The following is an 8,448-nucleotide window of genomic DNA, read 5'->3' as shown; positions in this document are numbered from 1 at the left end:
CTTGTTCCTGGGAAGAGTTGAGGAAGCCAATGGAATCGCTGGAAAAGAGGAACCTTTGGGGTTAATGAAGGACAGTATCAGAAGGAAGGGGGAGGGAGGATGTAGCCGAACACGCTATTCTCACAAGTTGGAGGGAACCCAAACCAGGAGGCAGTAAAACCTCTAGAGGGGAAAAAGAAGTCAGGCAGAACTGTGGATTTCATTTAGCCTTATAAACAGTGTAGGATAAATTGTCTGCAGGATCACTGAAGCAAAGAGTACAAATAAGCTTGAAAGACTCTGATATTTATATGGAACAGCTGATTGAGAACTGCCCTAGCACAGACAGCAAGAGAGGTTTAAAGTCTCAAAGATGCCAGATTTACTGAACCGAATAAGATGCTTTTCCCTGTTCAGCAATTTATTAGGTTCTTTGGCTTATTACTACTTTCCTCATGTCCTCATGAACGTTTTCATGACATATGGTATGCCCTGCCTTATCCAACTCCTTCTCAATTAAAAAACTCAGTGATCCAAGCTGTGGTTACATATCTCTCAGCCTGATTTCTTTCCACTGGCTTTTCTAAGCAAAAGAGTATTTTCTAGAGCTTCCAGGATGAAACTGACACGTGGAAAGATTCTTAGCCTCGGATTCAAATCGTTGCCACTGGTTTTTTGGATGGTGCCCATGAAATCACTGTGATCAGTTCTCCTCATGGGATTCAGGGTGCTCATGCTGCCCTTCTGGGAGTAGAGGGAATTTGTTCCTGCACGGTTGGTCTGTCTTTCACTTCCTCATGCATTCTGCAAACATCACTAAGCCATCGTATGGCTGGAAAAAAAGACTTTAAAGTTTGCAAAGCACTTTCATATGTATTATGACTCCAAGTTTCAAGAAGCTCAGGAAGCATATGGTCATGTCATTCCCCTGCTTAGGAGGGCTCCACAGCAAGCCCCCAGCTACAGGGTAATGCTCCAACCTCCTGTGGCAGACAAGGCCTGATGGTTTACATCCTGGCTGGCGGGGGCCATCTCCCACCATGCCCTGTAAGAGCCCTAACTAGCCGTTTTGTCATCCTGGGGTCCAGCAGGAAGCTCACCCTCAGAACCTCAGAGATGAGATGGAGGTGTATGTAGGAAGGTGGCGAAGAGGAGTGCATGGCCGCTTGTCCTTGATCTTGGATTTCAGGTTCCCTCTCCCCACCTTGTAAAAGTGCTGCAACGGGTATTGAGCTACAGGCTTAGAGATGCCACTCAGACAAGAGGACCCCAGGAATTAAGATGCTGCACCAGGAGCGGAGGGCCTAGACACTTTGGAAGCCGGTCCAGTGCCAATCCGCCTTCCTATCTGTGTGTTATATGCTCACGGCATGGAACGCTGTATGATTCCTCACACATACTAAGCCCTCTTGACCACCACGGCTTTGAACTTGCTGTTGCTGCAGGAATGCCGTCTTCAGCGCCCATATACATGGCGAAGAGCTGGCTCAGGCATCCTCAACTTAGAACAGGCAGAAGCCTCTGTGTGTTTGCTCTACGTTATACTTACTTCCAGTAGAGCTAATTTTACAGCTTTGTAAATTCTAATAGCAGTTTGTTCCCACCTCTAAGCATTTAGCTGAGGCTGGGTTGGCATGACACAAAAGTGTGCATTCGTGTCTATGAAGTGAAAAAAAATCACCAAGACATTTGGAAATGGATAGCAAAAGGTTAATATCATTTTTAACTTTGCAACCAATTGTTTTCATATGTTTATCCTTTGTGTGAATAAGCAGAGCATATAGACCCAATCAACAGATGGAAGACAGAGGAAGAAGAGGTCAATTTGATGTGTGACGAATTATTACTTTTTGGTTCCTTTTTTTTCCCCAGGTAAATCTGTGAAACCTCTGTTTTGATTTGTGGTCTTTTTGTTGGCCGACTTTGAGTGATTGAAATAATAGAGATTCAATAATTATCTTTACACTGTAATCCTCAGATGATCATCCTTTGGGGTGTAATTTCATTTTGGGTAAAGAGAGCCCAAAAAGATGCTCTTTGCAATTCAAATAGCATCGTCTCAGAAAGTCCTCTCTTTCCACCTGGTCTAAACGTCCGGTTACACTCAATTCTTTCTATTTCCTTTTCCTACTTTATTTTTTCTCCTATGCACTTAAATTATCTGACCTACAATGTATTTTACTTATTTATCATGCTATTGTCTGTTTCCTCCACTAGAATACAAACTTCTCGAAGGGCTTTGGTCTGTTTTGCTTACTGTTGAACCCTAAGAGCAAAGAACAATCTTGACATATAGTAGGTGAGCAATAAATATTTGCTGAAGGAATGAACACCTCTTCTTTTCATTAGGAATGAGTCTGCCCCAAGGAGGGGCTCTCTGTGTGCCTTGTATGTGTGTTCTCTGCTCCCAGCTGCTGTGGAGCTGAGACGTCTTCGTGTCCATGCTGTGGAAGTAGGGTCTTTGCTCAGTGTTCCTGGCTCCAGCTTGGGCACGTGTGTGAGAAAGGAGGCTGTGTGGCACCTGTGTCCATGGTTAGATAAGACAGCAATAGCCTGTGTTCTTCTCTCCGTTTTCAGCAGGTACACATTTATACTGGCCTGGGACATATTGCAAAGTTTAATATGTGGTTATATAGTTATTCCTCAGTCACCTTTGTGAGTAAACATATTCCCAAATATATCTATTAAAAATGATGATTTCTGAATGAAAGGAAGAGAGGAGTAAAGAGCAGTAGTTAAGTTGCAGAACTTAGAGCCTGATTCTTTGGGTTGGAGTCCTGATGATTCTGCCACTCACTGGCTTTGTGACCTTCCTCAGTTTCCTCATCTGTAAAATGGGAATAATAATAGTATCTACTGCAGGGAGTGTTAGGAGTGCATACACAAAGTTCTTAAAAGAGTGACGTGCAATAGTGACTATGTAGGTGTTGGCAGTTAACGTTACTTGTCATTATTATTATTCTTGCTTGAATAACGGTCTTGAGCTAAATAAGTTTACTTTTATTGCTAGTAGTAAGCATGCTTAATACTTTCAACATTATTACAACTGATATTATAGTAAACAAATGAATCTGGCCTTTTATTAACCAGAACTCCCTCTGGACTGGCATTTATGCCTATAGAGCTAAAAATGATGTTTATAATGATAATTCTGGGTCACTGGGAGATCTTGAATTAGCTTCTGAATTATCAAAGTTACTACAGCTTTGGGGTTGAGTGGATTTTGTTATAAAGAAACTATAAAATACTTTTTTGAAATATAATACTCCAGAAGTAGCAATATACAAAAATTCTTCAGTAAGTTTACATTCTTGAATGCCAGGGAGAAGTAGTACAAAGACTCCTCGAAATATAAGGGCATAAAGACAGTCTGGGAACCAGTAATACGGTGTGCAACTAAACAACACATACTGGGAATCCAGAGGTACTGGTTCATTGGGCAGCACTGGATGATTTGGGCAAATATGCAGAGGCACCGTGTTGCCTGACATCTCCAGGCACTGTCTCAATCCACCCTGACTTTCCTAGGGTGATTCCAATTTTGACTGTAACCCCAAATCTCTCCAGCATATTCGTGATGCTTCATAAGTCAGAGGGTGCTCACCAGTCGGCTTCATTCTTGAACTGTCTTTCCGCCATTATTGCTCACATTATGACACATGACTCTGTCCCCAAAGCCCACAGACCTTGGGAAGGGGATAGGCTGGAATAAGTCAACAGGGTCTCATGTTTCTTCGCTGAGGCCACGGGAGCTTAGAGAGGGGGTAAGGAAAGCAAGATGACAGCAGAACAGGTAGGGCCAAATGAATGAAAGGTTAAGTTGGAGGTGTGAAAAAAAGAAGACTGGAAGAGGAATTAAATTCATGAAGGTAGAGAGAGTAGACAGGAGGCAGGATAACACAGGGATATTTGCACTGTCAGGAGCCAAACGTTCTACCCAGTGTTTGCTTGATATTTGCACATACAGTACTACTTACCACATATTAAGCAATGTGGTGTTAGATGGTTTACATACCATTTCTGCTTAATTTTTACAACCTGTAAGGAAGTTACTATTCTCTTTACGTTATTAAGATCATGGAGGCTCAGAGAGGTTGCCTAAGGTCACAGAGGTAATAATCAGGGCTTAAGGATTTGAACCAGTCTCTGTCTGAATCCACACCCTGTGTTCCGTGGCACATGGAGTGAGTCAAACAGGGCAGGCAGATAACTGAGCACAAACTACCCAAGAATGTCAACTATTCACAAGAGGCTAGAATCATAAAGAATAAGCCATATAGTAGATAAAGCATGACTGCTTTTTCAGGAATGGAATTTTAAAAGTAGCAAAATTTTAGGGCCTCCCTGGTGGCGCAGTGGTTGAGAGTCCGCCTGCCGATGCAGGGGATGCGGGTTCGTGCCCCGGTCTGGGAGGATCCCATATGCCGCGGAGCAGCTGGGCCCGTGAGCCATGGCCGCTGGGCCTGCGCATCCGGAGCCTGTGCTCCGCAACGGGAGAGGCCACAACAGTGAGAGGCCCGCATATCGCAAAAAGAAAAAAAAAAAAAAAAAAAAAAAAAAAAAAGTAGCAAAATTTTAAACACTTCAACTTTACTGCAGTATTAGAGTTTTATTGGAACATTAGGCACACATCATGTTAAAAATACTGGAGTAAGAGTTACATGGGCTGAAAATGATTGAAAGACTTTAGACCAGGGCCAAATGGGGACAAGTGAGGAGAGGAGAGGAGGGGAATCTGAGAAGGTGGGGAGGTGGGGGGAGAAGGAGAGGGAGAAGGAGGGAGGGAAGAGGGAGGGAGGGAGAGAGGTGAGTGTGTGGAGGAGGAAGGGAGTTGTGTGGTAACACTCGTTCTAAGCTAAGACCGTTTCCATGGCTAGAAGATGAACAGATATTTGTAGCAGGGAGAACAACTCTCCACCCACTCCCATACCCCACCCAGGGTGGATCCGAATAGAACTTTGTGTCCATCTCTGGTCTATTTTCCACAAAGCAGCTAGAGTAATCTTTCTTAAACATAAATTCAGTTATTTAACTTCTCTGCTTAAAACCGTTCAATGGATTCCCCCTGCTCTCCAAATAAAACTCAAATTCCTACTATAACCTACTAGGCCCTGTATAATCGGCCCCTGCCTACCACTCCAACTTCGTGCTGTGCACCTCAGCACTCTGACTTTCCTGCTTACAAGAGCTGAGATCTTTCCTGCCACAGGGCCTTTGTACATGCTACTCCCTTTGAAAAAATACTCTTCCCAGCGTGTTTCAATGCTTACATGTGATCTCATCAGAAAGGCCCTTCCTGACCACCATATCTTAAGTGAGTTTCCCTTCTTGTCTATCATTTCACCCTTTTATTCTAACTGTAATTGTAATTATACATATTGTTTGTTCATTTGTTTCTGTATTTTCTTCACTAGATTATAAGCTTCCTGAGGGCAGGAACTATATCTGCTTGTTATACTTAGTGACAATGGACTTACTTGTTTATTTAATAAATACCTGATGATAATGATGTCTCCCTACAGTGTTCAGGCTGGCACACCCTCCCTCAGAAAGGATCAGAGCTAAGATAAAGAAAAGCAGTCAGTACTTGGAATGGTTTGATGAGGGCTCTGAATAGTCAGATGTGAAGTGACTCCAGGAATCAGTGAGCTCTGTTTAAACGAAAGGAGCGTTACTGGGAATTGTCTTTTACAAAACAGAGATGTTTAGGCATGGTTTTGAAGTTGAAGAATGGCTAAGGAGGAGCTCCTGTGCTCTGCTCACTGTTGAGGGCAGGGTTATAGTGAAGTCAGTGGACTGTGTAAACTGTGTTGTCTTTGAACACTGAGAATTGTTGTTTGTTCCTGGGAGGTTTGTGTGTGTGCGAGAGTGTGTGCTACACACACACACCACACACACACACACGTGGGATTCTGAGAGCTTCCCACTGGTGACCAGGAAGAAAGAGCACAGTTGCCCTCTCAGGGGGATAGACTGAAGGGAGCTGGCCTGGGAGCCCCAGAGCTCCCCTTGGACTCTTCCACTTCAGCCTCCCCCCAGTCACCCACGGGAACTACCGCCTCCCCGCACACCCTGTGCTAACTCAGGCTCTGGGAAGTGCAGTGCTGAGGCTTGGGCTCTGTGTGTTGTACCAAGTAGGACGGATCCTAGAGGGCCTCCTAAAGGACGGGAGGACCTGGCATTGGTCTGAAGTCGGAGACTTCAGGCAGCAAGTCTAGACACTGGGGTTTTTCTTGGAGAACGTTTCCTTTTCATTCACTGTTCATTCATGTGCTGTTGTTTTCCTTTGGATTGTGGGGATAGTCTAGTTTGGGTACCGTGTAAAACATTTTCTCTCATTTGATAAACCTCATCGGTGACCCCCCAGTCCTTTAACCTAGTCTGTTATAGGCACATGATCTTGTGAAAGAGGTGCTGCAGGGAAGAAGGGCCGTGACTTTCCTTACGTCCCTCTTCCACGGAGCCCAGTGTGATGGCAGCCACTTTCCACCTAGGAAGGTGGCCTGAAGTTCAGCCCCGCACCCCCCCAGTGGGCAGGGCTGTGAGCCGTGTGAGGGGCGGGGGGACACTTTGCTTGGAGAGACGGCAGTTACTTAGGTAGCGGTCCAGAGGTAAGACCTCCCTGTCCTCCACAAATACGCTTGAGCAATATATGCGACCCCTTCTCTGCCACAGTGTGTCCTACTGACCATGAGCATCACCCAGGGTCCTTGTTAAACATACCAGTTCCCTGGCTCCACTCCTGAGGTCTGGACTGTGGCCCCGGAACCTGAATATTTCCCAAGCATCCAGGTGATTCTTCTGATCAGGGAAGTGTGGGTCTCACTGCTCCAGAGGGAGGGGACCCTTCAGAGATGGGGAGAGGCTGACATTTGGGCCACTAATTATTGACCCCGCTTCAGAGAGGACATGAAGGAAAAGCCTCCCTAGGAGAGAAGCTTGCGGACCACCTCACTGAGAACAAACAATAAGAGAACAGCCAGGCTTTCAGTGGGCTTGATTTCTTTATTTATAAACCAGTCTTCTAACCTTTCTGAACTTCTTAACACAAATTCATCTCAAGTTGTACAATCTGTTATCCTGACAAGCTGGGAATGACAAATCCTATTTTACATCTTTGAATGTTGCTTCCAATCACTCTAGTTAACCTTGAGAGCTAGAAACATCATGGCAGGGGGAGGAGGAGGTGATTGCAAATTTTTTTTAAAAGTTAGTTTTACTTTTAGAAGCCTTTAGATCTCCTCCAGAAGGAAAGAGTATAAAGTTACCCCTTAGAACAGATCATACTAAGATTGTACTGTTGTGTGGCAAATTTGCTCCTTTATTTTTTAAAATCAGTTCATCCAAGTCCTTTCTTCCTTGGTAACCAAAATAGCACAAGATTAATCAAAGAGCAAAAGTGATAATATAGATGCCTCTGTAATCCTGTGCAGCTTTCACACAACTCTTAATTGGGAGTGTGTGAATATATATATTATATATTCTGAGAATGTGTTGTGTACAGACACACACACACACACACACACACACACACACACAGAATGCTATAATGGTCTAAAATAGCAGAGTTTTTCTGGTCCAGCATTTATACTACATAATAACATTCTGACACACTGCCATGCTTTAAATGACAGCAAAGGCAAAATTTTTACTAATTATACATTTTAGGGCAGCAACTCTGTGCAGGTCTTATGGTGTTTGAGGACATTTTTGATATATATAAACCTTTCAATGTGGTCTGATTTAAGTGAGGCTTATGGATTTAAAAAAAAAAACCTTCTGATCCTCACTTACCAATCCGCATTTCTCTCAGCATTTTAGAATGACAAAGATAGACCCTAGGGGCTTCCCTGGTGGCGCAGTGGTTGAGAGTCCGCCTGCCGATGCAGGGGACACGGGTTCGTGCCCCGGTCCGGGAAGATCCCACATGCCGCTGAGCGGCTGGGCCCGTGAGCCATGGCCGCTGAGCCTGCGCGTCCGGAGCCTGTGCTCTGCAACGGGAGAGGCCACAGCAGTGAGAGGCCCGTGTACCGGAAAAAAAAAAAAAAAAAAATAGACCCTGCTAAAATGGCAGATTCTTTATCCCATCCCAGTTCTGGATGGAGATGCCACACAACCAAACCAAAGGGTGGCTTGAAGACCCACCACTTAAGATTAGTAAATGTTTTGGACAAGAAGGATCCAGTTGCCATGGGCAGACGGGGCATGTTGATGCAGTGGGCTTCGTAGGCTGAATACATTCAGTGTTTACACCATGGACCATTTATTTTAAAAATTAAATTAAAATTCTTACTCTTAAGAAGCCACAGTTTGCTTGCTTTGTTAGGTTTTTAGGGGCAGCTTGATTCCCTCCATATTCCATGTCTATGTTCAGGTGTGTGGCTCATTTCACGGACAAAGCCCGAGTTCAGATGTGCTTGGCTGACCACAGTATGGCAGCCCCAGGATCACTAAGCTCCCAGCAGCTAC

This window comes from Mesoplodon densirostris, chromosome 17 (assembly GCF_025265405.1).
Source record: "Mesoplodon densirostris isolate mMesDen1 chromosome 17, mMesDen1 primary haplotype, whole genome shotgun sequence".
Taxonomy (NCBI): domain Eukaryota; kingdom Metazoa; phylum Chordata; class Mammalia; order Artiodactyla; family Ziphiidae; genus Mesoplodon; species Mesoplodon densirostris.
Note: the sequence above shows the minus strand (reverse complement) of the source record.